Consider the following 14,064-nt stretch of genomic DNA (forward strand, 5'->3'; position numbering starts at 1 on the left):
CAATAACCAATAGCGGGACCTGGATGCCCATATTGGTTCCTACATATTCTACGAAGATCTTTATCGGTCAAACCGCATAACAACATACGTTGTTCCCTTTGTCATCGGTATGTTACTTGCCCGAGATTTGATCGTCGGTATCCAATACCTAGTTCAATCTCGTTACCGGCAAGTCTCTTTACTCGTTCTGTAATGCATCATCCCGTAACCAACTCATTTGGTCACATTGCTTGCAAGGCTTATAATGATGTGTATTACCGAGAGGGCCCAGAGATACCTCTCCGACAATCGGAGTGACAAAACCTAATCTCGAAATACGCCAACTCAACATGTACCTTCGGAGACACCTGTAGTACTCCTTTATAATCACCCAGTTACGTTGTGACGTTTGGTAGTACCCAAAGTGTTCCTCCGGTAAACGGGAGTTGCATATTTCTCATAGTTACAGGAACATGTATAAGTCATGAAGAAAGCAATAGCAGTATACTAAACGATCAAGTGCTAGGCTAACGGAATGGGTCATGTCAATCACATCATTCTTCTAATGATGTGATCCCATTAATCAAATGACAACACATGTCTATGGTTAGGAAACATAACCATCTTTGATTAATGAGCTAGTCAAGTAGAGGCATACTAGTGACTATATGTTTGTCTATGTATTCACACATGTATCATGTTTCCGGTTAATACAATTCTAGCATGAATAATAAACATTTATCATGATATGAGGAAATAAATAATAACTTTATTATTGCCTCTAGGGCATATTTCCTTCAGTCTCCCACTTGCACTAGAGTCAATAATCTAGATTACATAGTAATGATTCTAACACCCATGGAGTCTTGGTGTTGATCATGTTTTGCTCGTGAGAGAGGCTTAGTCAACGGGTCTGCAACATTCAGATCCGTATGTATTTTGCAAATCTCTATGTCTCCCACTTGGACTTGGTCCCGAATGGAATTGAAGCGTCTCTTGATGTGCTTGGTCCTCTTGTGAAATCTGGATTCCTTTGCCAAAGCAATTGCACCAGTATTGTCACAGAAGATCTTCATTGGTCCCGATGCACTAGGTATGACACCTAGATCGGTAATGAACTCCTTCATCCAGACTCCTTCATTTGCTGCTTCAGAAGCAGCTATGTACTCCGCTTCACATGTAGATCCCGCCACGACGCTTTGTTTAGAACTGCACCAACTTACAGCTCCACCGTTTAATAAAAACACGTATCCGGTTTGCGATTTAGAATCGTCCGGATCAGTGTCAAAGCTTGCATCAACGTAACCATTTACGACTAGCTCTTTGTCACCTCCATATACGAGAAACATATCCTTAGTCCTTTTCAGGTATTTCAGGATGTTCTTGACCGCTGTCCAGTGATCCACTCCTGGATTACTTTGGTACCTTCCTGCCAAGCTTATTGCTAAGCATACGTCAGGTCTGGTACACAGCATTGCATACATGATAGAGCCTATGGCTGAAGCATAGGGAACATCTTTCATTTTCTCTCTATCTTCTGCTGTGGTCGGGCATTGAGTTTGACTCAACTTCACACCTTGTAGCACAGGCAAGAAACCTTTCTTTGCCTGATCCATTTTGAACTTTTTCAAAATTTTGTCAAGGTATGTGCTTTGTGAAAGTCCTATTAAGCGTCTTGATCTATCTCTATAGATCTTGATGCCCAATATGTAAGCAGCTTCACCGAGGTCTTTCATTGAAAAACTTTTATTCAAGTATCCCTTTATGCTATCCAGAAATTCTATATCATTTCCAATTAATAATATGTCATCTACATATAAAATCAGAAATGCTACAGAGCTCCCACTCACTTTCTTGTAAATACAGGCTTCTCCAAAAGTCTGTATAAAACCATATGCTTTGATCACACTATCAAAACGTTTATTCCAACTCCGAGATGCTTGCACCAGTCCATAAATGGATCGCTGGAGCTTGCACACTTTGTTAGCACCTTTTGGATCAACAAAACCTTCTGGTTGCATCATATACAACTCTTCTTCCAGAAATCCATTCAAGAATGCAGTTTTGACATCCATTTGCCAAATTTCATAATCATGAAATGCAGCAATAGCTAACATGATTCGGACAGACTTAAGCATCGCTACGGGTGAGAAAGTCTCATCGTAGTCAACCCCTTGAACTTGTCGAAAACCTTTCGCAACAAGTCGAGCTTTATAGACAGTTATATTACCATCAGCGTCAGTCTTCTTCTTAAAGATCCATTTATTCTCAATGGCTTGCCGATCATCGGGCAAGTCAACCAAAGTCCATACTTTGTTTTCGTACATGGATCCCATCTCAGATTTCATGGCCTCTAGCCATTTTGCGGAATCTGGGCTCATCATCGCTTCCTCATAGTTCGTAGGTTCATCATGGTCAAGTAACATGACTTCCAGAATAGGATTACCGTACCACTCTGGTGCGGATCTTACTCTGGTAGACCTACGAGGTTCAGTAGAAACTTGATCTGAAGTTTCATGATCAATATCATCAGCTTCCTCACTAGTTGGTGTAGTTGTCACAGGAACCGGTTCTTGTGATGAACTACTTTCCAACAAGGGAGTAGATATAGTTATCTCATCAAGTTCTACTTTCCTCCCACTCACTTCTTTCGAGAGAAACTCCTTCTCTAGAAAGGATCCGATTTTAGCAACGAAAATCTTGCCCTCAGATCTGTGATAGAAGGTGTACCCAATAGTCTCTTTTGGGTATCCTATGAAGACACATTTCTCCGATTTGGGTTCGAGCTTATCTGGTTGAAGTTTCTTCACATAAGCATTGCAGCCCCAAACTTTAAGAAACGACAACTTTGGTTTCTTGCCAAACCATAGTTCATAAGGTGTTGTCTCAACGGATTTTGATGGTGCCCTATTTAACGTGAATGCGGCCGTCTCTAAAGCATAACCCCAAAACGATAGCGGTAAATCAGTAAGAGACATCATAGATCGCACCATATCTAGTAAAGTACGATTACGACGTTCGGACACACCATTTCGTTGTGGTGTTCCGGGTGGCGTGAGTTGCGAAACTATTCCGCATTGTTTCAAGTGTAGACCAAACTCGTAACTCAAATATTCTCCTCCACGGTCAGATCGTAGAAACTTTATTTTCTTGTTACGATGATTTTCCACTTCACTCTGAAATTCTTTGAACTTTTCAAATGTTTCAGACTTGTGTTTCATTAAGTAGATATACCCATATCTGCTCAAATCATCTGTGAAGGTGAGAAAATAACGATACCCGCCGCGAGCCTCAACATTAATTGGACCACAAACATCAGTATGTATGATCTCCAACAAATCAGTTGCTCGCTCCATAGTTCCGGAGAACGGCGTTTTAGTCATCTTGCCCATGAGGCACGGTTCGCAAGTACCAAGTGATTCATAATCAAGTGATTCCAAAAGCCCATCAGTATGGAGTTTCTTCATGCGCTTTACACCGATATGACCTAAACGGCAGTGCCACAAATAAGTTGCACTATCGTTATCAACTCTGCATCTTTTGGTTTCAACACTATGAATATGTGTATTACTACTATCGAGATTCAATAAAAGTAGACCACTCTTCAAGGGTGCATGACCATAAAAGATATTACTCATATAAATAGAACAACCATTATTCTCTGATTTAAATGAATAACCGTCTCGCATCAAACAACATCCAGATATAATGTTCATGCTCAACGCTGGCACCAAATAACAATTATTTAGGTCTAAAACTAATCCTGATGGTAGATGTAGAGGTAGCGTGCCGACCGCGATCACATCGACTTTGGAACCATTTCCCACGTGCATCGTCACCTCGTCCTTAGCCAATCTTCGCTTAATTCGTAGTCCCTGTTTTGAGTTGCAAATATTAGCAACAGAACCAGTATCAAATACCCAGGTGCTACTGCAAGCATTAGTAAGGTACACATATCAATAACATGTATATCACATATACCTTTGTTCACTTTGCCATCCTTCTTATCCGCCAAATACTTGGGGCAGTTCCGCTTCCAGTGTCCAGTCTGCTTGCAGTAGAAGCACTCAGTTTCAGGCTTAGGTCCAGACTTGGGTTTCTTCTCTTGAGCAGCAACTTGCTTGCTGTTCTTTTTGAAGTTCCCCTTCTTCTTCCCTTTGCACTTTTTCTTGAAACTGGTGGTCTTGTTAACCATCAACACTTGATGCTCCTTCTTGATTTCTACCTCCGCGGCTTTTAGCATCGCGAAGAGCTCGGGAATAGTCTTGTTCATCCCTTGCATATTATAGTTCATCACGAAGCTCTTGTAGCTTGGTGGCAGTGATTGAAGAATTCTGTCAATGACACTATCATCAGGAAGATTAACTCCCAGTTGAATCAAGTGATTATTATACCCAGACATTTTGAGTATGTGTTCACTGATAGAACTATTCTCCTCCATCTTGCAGCTATAGAACTTATTGGAGACTTCATATCTCTCAATCCGGGCATTTGCTTGAAATATTAACTTCAATTCCTGAAACATCTCATATGCTCCATGACGTTCAAAACGTCGTTGAAGACCCGGTTCTAAGCCGTAAAGCATGGCACACTGAACTATCGAGTAGTCATCAGCTTTGCTCTGCCAGACGTTCTTAACGTTGTCAGTTGCATCAGCAACAGGCCTGGCACCCAGCGGTGCTTCCAGGACGTAACTTTTTCTGTGCAGCAATGAGGATAATCCTCAGGTTACGGACCCAGTCCGTGTACTTGCTACCATCATCTTTCAACTTTGCTTTCTCAAGGAACGCATTAAAATTTAACGGAACAACAGCACGAGCCATCTATCTACAAACAAACATAGACAAGCAAAATACTATCAGGTACTAAGTTCATGATAAATTTAAGTTCAATTAATCATATTACTAAAGAACTCCCACTTAGACAGACATCTCTCTAGTCATCTAAGTGATCACGTGATCCAAATCAACTAAACCATGTCCGATCATCACGTGAGATGGAGTAGTTTCAATGGTGAACATCACTATGTTGATCATATCTACTATATGATTCACGTTCGACCTTTCGGTCTCCGTGTTCCGAGGCCATATCTGTATATGCTAGGCTCGTCAAGTATGACCTGAGTATTCCGCGTGTGCAACTGTTTTGCACCCGTTGTATTTGAACGTAGAGCCTATCACACCCGATCATCACGTGGTGTCTCAGCACGAAGAACTTTCGCAACGGTGCATACTCAGGGAGAACACTTCTTGATTATTAAGTGAGAGATCATCTTAAAATGCTACCGTCAATCAAAGCAAGATAAGATGCATAAAGGATAAACATCACATGCAATCAATATAAGTGATATGATATGGCCATCATCATCTTGTGCTTGTGATCTCCATCTTCGAAGCACCGTCGTGATCACCATCGTCACCGGCGCGACACCTTGATCTCCATCGTAGCATCGTTGTCGTTACGCCATCTATTGCTTCTACGACTATCGCTACCGCTTAGTGATAAAGTAAAGCAATTACAGGGCGTTTGCATTTCATACAATAAAGCGACAACCATATGGCTCCTGCCAGTTGCCGATAACTTCGGTTACAAAACATGATCATCTCATACAATAAAATATAGCATCACGTCTTGACCATATCACATCACAACATGCCCTGCAAAAACAAGTTAGACGTCCTCTACTTTGTTGTTGCAATTTTTACGTGGCTGCTACGGGCTTAGCAAGAACCGTTCTTACCTACGCATCAAAACCACAACGATAGTTTGTCAAGTTGGTGCTGTTTTAACCTTCACAAGGACCGGGCGTAGCCACACTCGGTTCAACTAAAGTGAGAGAGACAGACACCCGCCGGTCACCTTTAAGCAACGAGTGCTCGTAGCGGTGAAACCAGTCTCACGTAAGCGCACGCGTAATGTCGGTCCGGGCCGCTTCATCTAACAATGCCGCTGAACCAAAGTATGACATGCTGGTAAGCAGTATGACTTATATCGCCCACAACTCACTTGTGTTCTACTCGTGCATATATCAACGCATAAAACCTAGGCTCGGATGCCACTGTTGGGGAACGTAGTAATTTCAAAAAATTTCCTACGTACATGCAAGATCATGGTGATGGCATAGCAACGAAAAAAAGAGGGGAGAGTGTCCGTCCATGTACCCTCGTAGACCGTAAGCGAAAGCGTTATGACAACGCGGTTGATGTAGTTGTATGTCTTCACGATCCGACCGATCCAAGCACCGAACGTACGGCACCTCCGAGTTCAGCACACGTTCAGCTCGATGACGATCCCCGGGCTCCGATCCAGCAAAGCTTCGGGGATGAGTTCCATCAGCACGACGGCGTGGTGACGATGATGATGCTCTACCGGCGCAGGGCTTCGCCTAAACTCCGCGACGATATGACCGAGGTGGAATATGGTGGAGGGGGGCACCGCACACGGCTAAGGAACGATCCGTAGATCAACTTGTGTGTTATGGGGTGCCCCCCGCCCCCGTATATAAAGGAGGGAGGGGGAGGTGGCGGCCGGCCCCTTGGGGTGCGCCAAGGGGGAGTCCTACTCCCACCGGGAGTAGGACTCCCCCTCTTGCCTTGGTGGAAAGGAGAAGGGGGGAGGGGAAAGAGGGAGGAAGGGGGGCGCCGCCCCCCCTTCCCTTGTCCTATTCGGACTAGGAGGGGAGGGGCGCGCGGCCTGCCCTGGCCGGCCTTCTCTCTTCTCCCTCATGGCCCATTAAGGCCCATTAACCCCCCGGGGGGTTCCGGTAACCCCCGGTTTCCGGTAAAATCCCGATTTCACCCGGAACCTTTCCGATGTCCCAAACATAGGCTTCCAATATATCAATCTTTATGTCTCGACCATTCGAGACTCCTCGTCATGTCCGTGATCACATCCGGGACTCCGAACAAACTTCGGTACATCAAAACTTATAAACTCATAATAAAACTATCATCGTAAACGTTAAGCGTGCGGACCCTACGGGTTCGAGAACTATGTAGACATGACCTAGAACCATTCTCGGTCAATAACCAATAGCGGGACCTGGATGCCCATATTGGTTCCTACATATTCTACGAAGATCTTTATCGGTCAAACCGCATAACAACATACGTTGTTCCCTTTGTCATCGGTATGTTACTTGCCCGAGATTTGATCGTCGGTATCCAATACCTAGTTCAATCTCGTTACCGGCAAGTCTCTTTACTCGTTCCATAATGCATCATCTCGTAACCAACTCATTTGGTCACATTGCTTGCAAGGCTTATAATGATGTGCATTACCGAGAGGGCCCAGAGATACCTCTCCGACAATCGGAGTGACAAAACCTAATCTCGAAATACGCCAACTCAACATGTACCTTCGGAGACACCTGTAGTACTCCTTTATAATCACCCAGTTACGTTGTGACGTTTGGTAGTACCCAAAGTATTCCTCCGGTAAACGGGAGTTGCATATTTCTCATAGTTACAGGAACATGTATAAGTCATGAAGAAAGCAATAGCAGTATACTAAACGATCAAGTGCTAGGCTAACGGAATGGGTCATGTCAATCACATCATTCTTCTAATGATGTGATCCCATTAATCAAATGACAACACATGTCTATGGTTAGGAAACATAACCATCTTTGATTAATGAGCTAGTCAAGTAGAGGCATACTAGTGACTATATGTTTGTCTATGTATTCACACATGTATCATGTTTCCGGTTAATACAATTCTAGCATGAATAATAGACATTTATCATGATATGAGGAAATAAATAATAACTTTATTATTGCCTCTAGGGCATATTTCCTTCAAGTATGTGGCATAATAGGGCTAACAAGCATGTACGAAGCTACGTATGCATTTGTTAAGCAAAACACTAGAGAAAACTTACCCTCATCGCAACAAATGCGATGAAGATTGCAACTAAGGTAACAATTGATCCAACGGCATAATGATACCAAGCCTCATTATCAATGGCATATTTTTCTAATCTTTTTAATCTTTAAGCGCGTTGCATCCATCTTCAAGCGCATTGCATTCATCTTCATCTTGTGATCATCGACGACATCGGCAACATACAACTCCAATTTCATCTTCTCTTCTTCAATTCTTTAAAATTTTTCTTTCAAATACTCATTTTTCTTTTTCAACTAAATTTGAGTTCTCGACAAGAGGGTCGGTTGCAATTTCTGGTTCACATACCTCCTGGAGAAAAATATCTCTATGTCAACTTGATGGCCATAATTGTCATAAATGCGAAGTGCAACAAGTAGTTATAAAAGAGAATATACCACATCCCAATCATAAATCGGGTGAGGGCCGACGGGGACGGATATCAAGACCATGGCACTGTGTATAACAAACAATCATACAAAGTAAGAAAATTATACAACTAACTATATAAATCATACAAGTAACTATATAAATCAAGTACAACATAATAAGAATTGTATACCTAATAATAATCTTGATCGTCGGGTTCAATAAATGCTCCAGGATCAATAAATGCATCATCATCATCACTATCATGAATGAAGTGCTCATCGGGTTCAGTGGCGTGAACATGTGGAAGGCCACCTTTAAGTAATCGGTAAAGCATTGACAAGTCATCTGCAATAGTAACCTTTTCTTGTTCAGGCTCTTCTTGTTCCGGCTCAGGGGTGAATTTGGGTTCACTATCGTTATCTACTTCAATGTTCTGGGGTGAATTAGAGCGTTTCTTGAAGCGTTTTTTGGAAAGACGTGTTTCTTAACTCACCTTCATATGTGTTTGGGTTAATATGAGGTTCATAATCCTCTTCATTGGGGGTAGGTGGTCTAACACGTGGCGGCACTTCATAAACGACATCACAACCATTCAGATTTGGATCAGTTTGGCAGGCCCACGATAGATAGAAAACTTGGGTCGCGTGTTGAGCCGTAATATAGACATCGGGAACATCTAAATGGGTGCTTTGTTTGATTTCGACTAGCCCTATATGTTCATGAGTCCTTCTAGTCTCCTTCGGCTAGAACCAATAACATTTGAAGACTACGATGTTCGGTGCATTTTGACCATAGAATAGAAGTTCATAAATTGCTTCAACTCTCCCATAATACTCGATACCTCCATCGCCGATAGCAGAGACACAACAATTTGTAGACTTTCGGTTGGCCATAGATGGCTCTTTGTTGTAGGTATGAAAGCAATACCCATAGATGTCGTATTTGTCAAATGAGCGGACCATAAAGTCAAAACCATTAGCGACTTGTCCCAATTCGGTGTCCATAGACTCTGAATTAGCCCACAAGTTTAATACAAAAGGGTTGTTGCATTAGCCGCAAATTAGACGAAGAAATGAGAATGGTCTAATGGAAATTACCGTTTGTTTGAACCAAGAGATGAAACTGGCAAAGCAGCCTCCTTGCTTTGCCAGAAGCCCATACTCTTCGACGAATTCCTTTTGGATCACCGCTCCATCCGAGAATTTGGCGACATATCGATTGTATCAAAAATATCCGGGAATAAGAGCAGTTCAAAGGAATTAGAAGTTGCGAAACAATGTACCGCGAGAACTTACTCGATGTACGGCCGCACTTCTATTAGGATGGTGAAGATATACAACGAAATGGTCCTCCATCCTTTGACATCCAACGATATTGGTTTTGAAGCACCGGCTGGTGCGAGATTCCCTTTGAATAGGCTGAGGTTGGATCCACCTTTTTTTGGTCGCTAGCATTGTACCGAGACTTCGGATTATGCAAATGATGATTTTGGGCTTCGTAGTGTGTTGTCACAAAGTTTGCTGCCTCCTCAGTAATGAATGCCTCGGCCATCGATGCTTCAATTCTATGTTTATTTTTACATTTTGCTCGGAGCGTCTTCCGCATCCTCTCAGTTGCGTAGCACCAACGATTTTGCACGGGCCCCGTCAATCTTGCCTCGGTAGGGAGATGCAAAATCAAGTGTTGCATTGGATTAAAGAACCCTGATGGAAAGATCTTCTCTAACTTGCAGATCAACTCTGGCACCAGCTCTTCCATTTCTTCTAGCACGGCAGGCGATACTTCTTTTGCACAAAGAACACAAAAGAAATAGCTCAGCTCTGCCAGTAATAGCCATTCATCCTTAGGAATGAAGCCACACAACATCATCGGCATTACCAGCTCAATCCATATGTGCCAATCATGACTCTTAAGACCAAATATTTGCAATTTCTCAAGACTCGCTCCCCTCTTTAGATTCACTGCATACCCATCGGGGAACATCAAATGCATTTTCACCCACAAGATAATTTCCCTCATAGCTGGCCTTCCAAGATTGAACCATGCCTTTAGCTTCATCTAGTTATGCTTTCCTTCCGGTTCTTGCATGTTTTGTAACGGTGTATGGCATAGCGCCTCCTGATCGACTCTAGCCTTATTATTATCCTTTGACTTCCCCTCTATGCCGAACAATGTACCAAAAAGTGCCTCGGTGATATTCTTTTCAGTGTGCATCACGTCGATGTTGTGTGGGCAGAGGAGGTCTTTGAAGTAAGGCAGATCCCACAAGCATGTCTTGTGAGTCTAAGCGTGTTTCGAATTATACCCCTTGAAATACCCTGGACGCTTTGGATCTGGCTCTAGAGCGTTTAACAGATCCAGGGTCTCTTGGCCTATCAACGGAGGTGGTGTAGAGTTTTTGACAACTCTACCTTTCATGAAGCTCTTCTTGTCTTTCCTGAACTTATGGCGAGGACCCAGGAACTGTCTATGCAAGTCGAAGCAAGAAAACTTGCGACTCGCCTGCAGCCAACGAAACTCAAGAGCTGCCATGCATGTGGGGCACGGGAACCTTCCATGCACACACCAGCCAACGAATAGCGCATACACCGGCAAGTCATGCATCGAGAGATTGCATGTACACATTCATATTCTTCCCCAGATAGTTCTGTTGGGGAACGTTGCAGAAAATTAAATTTTTTCCTACGGTTTCACCAAGATCCATCTATGAGTTCATCTAAGCAATGAGTCATGGGAGATGCATCTACATACCACTTTGTAGATCGCGAGCGGAAGCGTTCAAAAGAACGGGGTTGAAGTAGTCGTTCTCGTCGTGATCCTATCACCGGAGATCCTAGCGCCGAACGGACGGCACCTCCGTGTTCAACACACGTACGGAGCGGATGACGTCTCCTCCTTCTTGATCCAGCAAGGGGGAAGGAGAGGTTGATGATGATGGCTCCAGCAGCAGCACAACGGCGTGGTGGTGGTGGAACAGCAGCACTCCGGCAGGGCTTCGCCAAGCACGTGACGGAGGAGGAAGAGGTGTAGCAGGGGGATGGAGGCGCCAGAACTTCAGGGTGCGGCTGCCCCCTCCCCCCTCCCTTTATATAGGCCCCCAGGGGGGCGCTGGCCCTGGGAGATCCAATCTCCCAAGGGGGCGGCGGCCAAGGGGGTGGAGTACCCCCCAAGGCAAGTGGGGCGCCCCCACCCTAGGGTTTCAACCCTAGGCGTAGGGGGTGGGCCAAGGGGGGCGCACCAGCCCACTATGGGCTGGTTCCCCTCCCCACTTCAGCCCTTGGGGCCCTCCGGGATGGGTGGCCCCACCCGGTGGACCCCCGGGACCCTTTCGGTGGTCCCGGTACAATACCGGGTGACCCCGAAACTTTCCCGATGGCCGAAATATCACTTCCTATATATAATTCTTCACCTCCGGACCATTCTGGAACTCCTCATGACGTCCGGGATCTCATCCGGGACTCCGAACAACATTCGGTATGCTGCATACTGATATTCATACAACCCTAGCGTCATCGAACCTTAAGTGTGTAGACCCTACGGGTTCGGGAGACACGTAGACATGACCGAGACGGCTCTCGGGCAATAACCAACAGCGGGATCTGGATACCCATGTTGGCTCCCACATGCTCCTCGATGATCTCATCGGATGAACCACGATGTCGAGGATTCGAACAACCCCGTATACAATTCCCTTTGTCAATCGGTACGTTACATGCCCGAGACTCGATCGTCGGTATCCCAATACCTCGTTCAGTCTCGTTACCGGCAAGTCACTTTACTCGTACCGTAATGCATGATCCCGTGACTAAACACTTGGTCACTTTGAGCTCATTATGATGATGCATTACCGAGTGGGCCCAGAGATACCTCTCCGTCATACGGAGTGACAAATCCCAGTCTCGATCCGTGTCAACCCAACAGACACTTTTGGAGATACCTGTAGTGCACCTTTATAGTCACCCAGTTACGTTGTGACGTTTGGTACACCCAAAGCACTCTTACGGTATCCGGGAGTTACACGATCTCATGGTCTAAGGAAGAGATACTTGACATTGAAAAAGCTCTAGCAAAACGAACTACACGATCTTGTGCTATGCTTAGGATTGGGTCTTGTCCATCACATCATTCTCCTAATGATGTGATCCCGTTGTCAATGACATCTAATGTCCATAGTCAGGAAACCATGACTATCTGTTGACCAACGAGCTAGTCAACTAGAGGCTCACTAGGGACATGTTATGGTCTATGTATTCACACGTGTATTACGATTTCCGGATAATACAGTTATAGCATGAATAAAAGACAATTATCATGAACAAGGAAATATAATAATAACCCTTTTATTATTGCCTCTAGGGCATATTTCCAACAGTCTCCCACTTGCACTAGAGTCAATAATCTAGTTACATTGTGATGAATCGAACACCCATAGAGTTCTGGTGTTGATCATGTTTTGCTCGCGAGAGAGGTTTAGTCAACGGATCTGCGACATTCAGATCCGTATGTACTTTGCAAATATCTATGTCTCCATCTTGAACATTTTCACGGATGGAGTTGAAACGACGCTTGATGTGCCTGGTCTTCTTGTGAAACCTGGGCTCCTTGGCAAGGGCAATAGCTCCAGTGTTGTCACAGAAGAGTTTGATCGGCCCCGACGCATTGGGTATGACTCCTAGGTCGGTGATGAACTCCTTCACCCAAATTGCTTCATGCGCTGCCTCCGAGGCTGCCATGTACTCCGCTTCACATGTAGATCCCGCCACGACGCTCTGCTTGCAGCTGCACCAGCTTACTGCTCCACCATTCAACATATACACGTATCCGGTTTGTGACTTAGAGTCATCCAGATCTGTGTCGAAGCTAGCGTCGACGTAACCCTTTACGACGAGCTCTTCGTCACCTCCATAAACGAGAAACATGTCCTTCGTCCTTTTCAGGTACTTTAGGATATTCTTGACCGCTGTCCAGTGTTCCTTGCCGGGATTACTTTGGTACCTTCCTACCAAACTTACGGCAAGGTTTACATCAGGTCTGGTACACAGCATGGCATACATAATAGATCCTATGGCTGAAGCATAGGGGATGACACTCATCTCTTCTTTATCTTTTGCCGTGGTCGGGCATTGAGCCGAGCTCAATCTCACACCTTGCAATACAGGCAAGAACCCCTTCTTGGACTGATCCATTTTGAACTTCTTCAAAATCTTATCAAGGTATGTGCTTTGTGAAAGACCTATGAGGCGTCTCGATCTATCTCTATAGATCTTGATGCCTAATATATAAGCAGCTTCTCCAAGGTCCTTCATTGAAAAACACTTATTCAAGTAGGCCTTAATGCTGTCCAAAAGTTCTATATCATTTCCCATCAAAAGTATGTCATCTACATATAATATGAGAAATGCTACAGAGCTCCCACTCACTTTCTTGTAAACGCAGGCTTCTCCATAAGTCTGCATAAATCCAAACGCTTTGATCATCTCATCAAAGCGAATGTTCCAACTCCGAGATGCTTGCACCAGCCCATAAATGGATCGCTGGAGCTTGCATACTTTGTTAGCGTTCTTAGGATCGACAAAACCTTCCGGCTGCATCATATACAGTTCTTCCTTAAGATGTCCGTTAAGGAATGCCGTTTTGACGTCCATCTGCCATATCTCATAATCATAGTATGCGGCAATTGCTAACATGATTCGGACGGACTTCAGCTTCGCTACGGGAGAGAATGTCTCGTCGTAGTCAATCCCTTGAACTTGTCGATAACCCTTAGCGACAAGTCGAGCTTTATAGACGGTAATATTACCATCCGCGTCCGTCTTCTTCTTAAAGATCC

The sequence above is a fragment of the Triticum aestivum genome, chromosome 4B (genome assembly GCF_018294505.1).
Source record: "Triticum aestivum cultivar Chinese Spring chromosome 4B, IWGSC CS RefSeq v2.1, whole genome shotgun sequence".
Lineage (NCBI taxonomy): Eukaryota > Viridiplantae > Streptophyta > Magnoliopsida > Poales > Poaceae > Triticum > Triticum aestivum.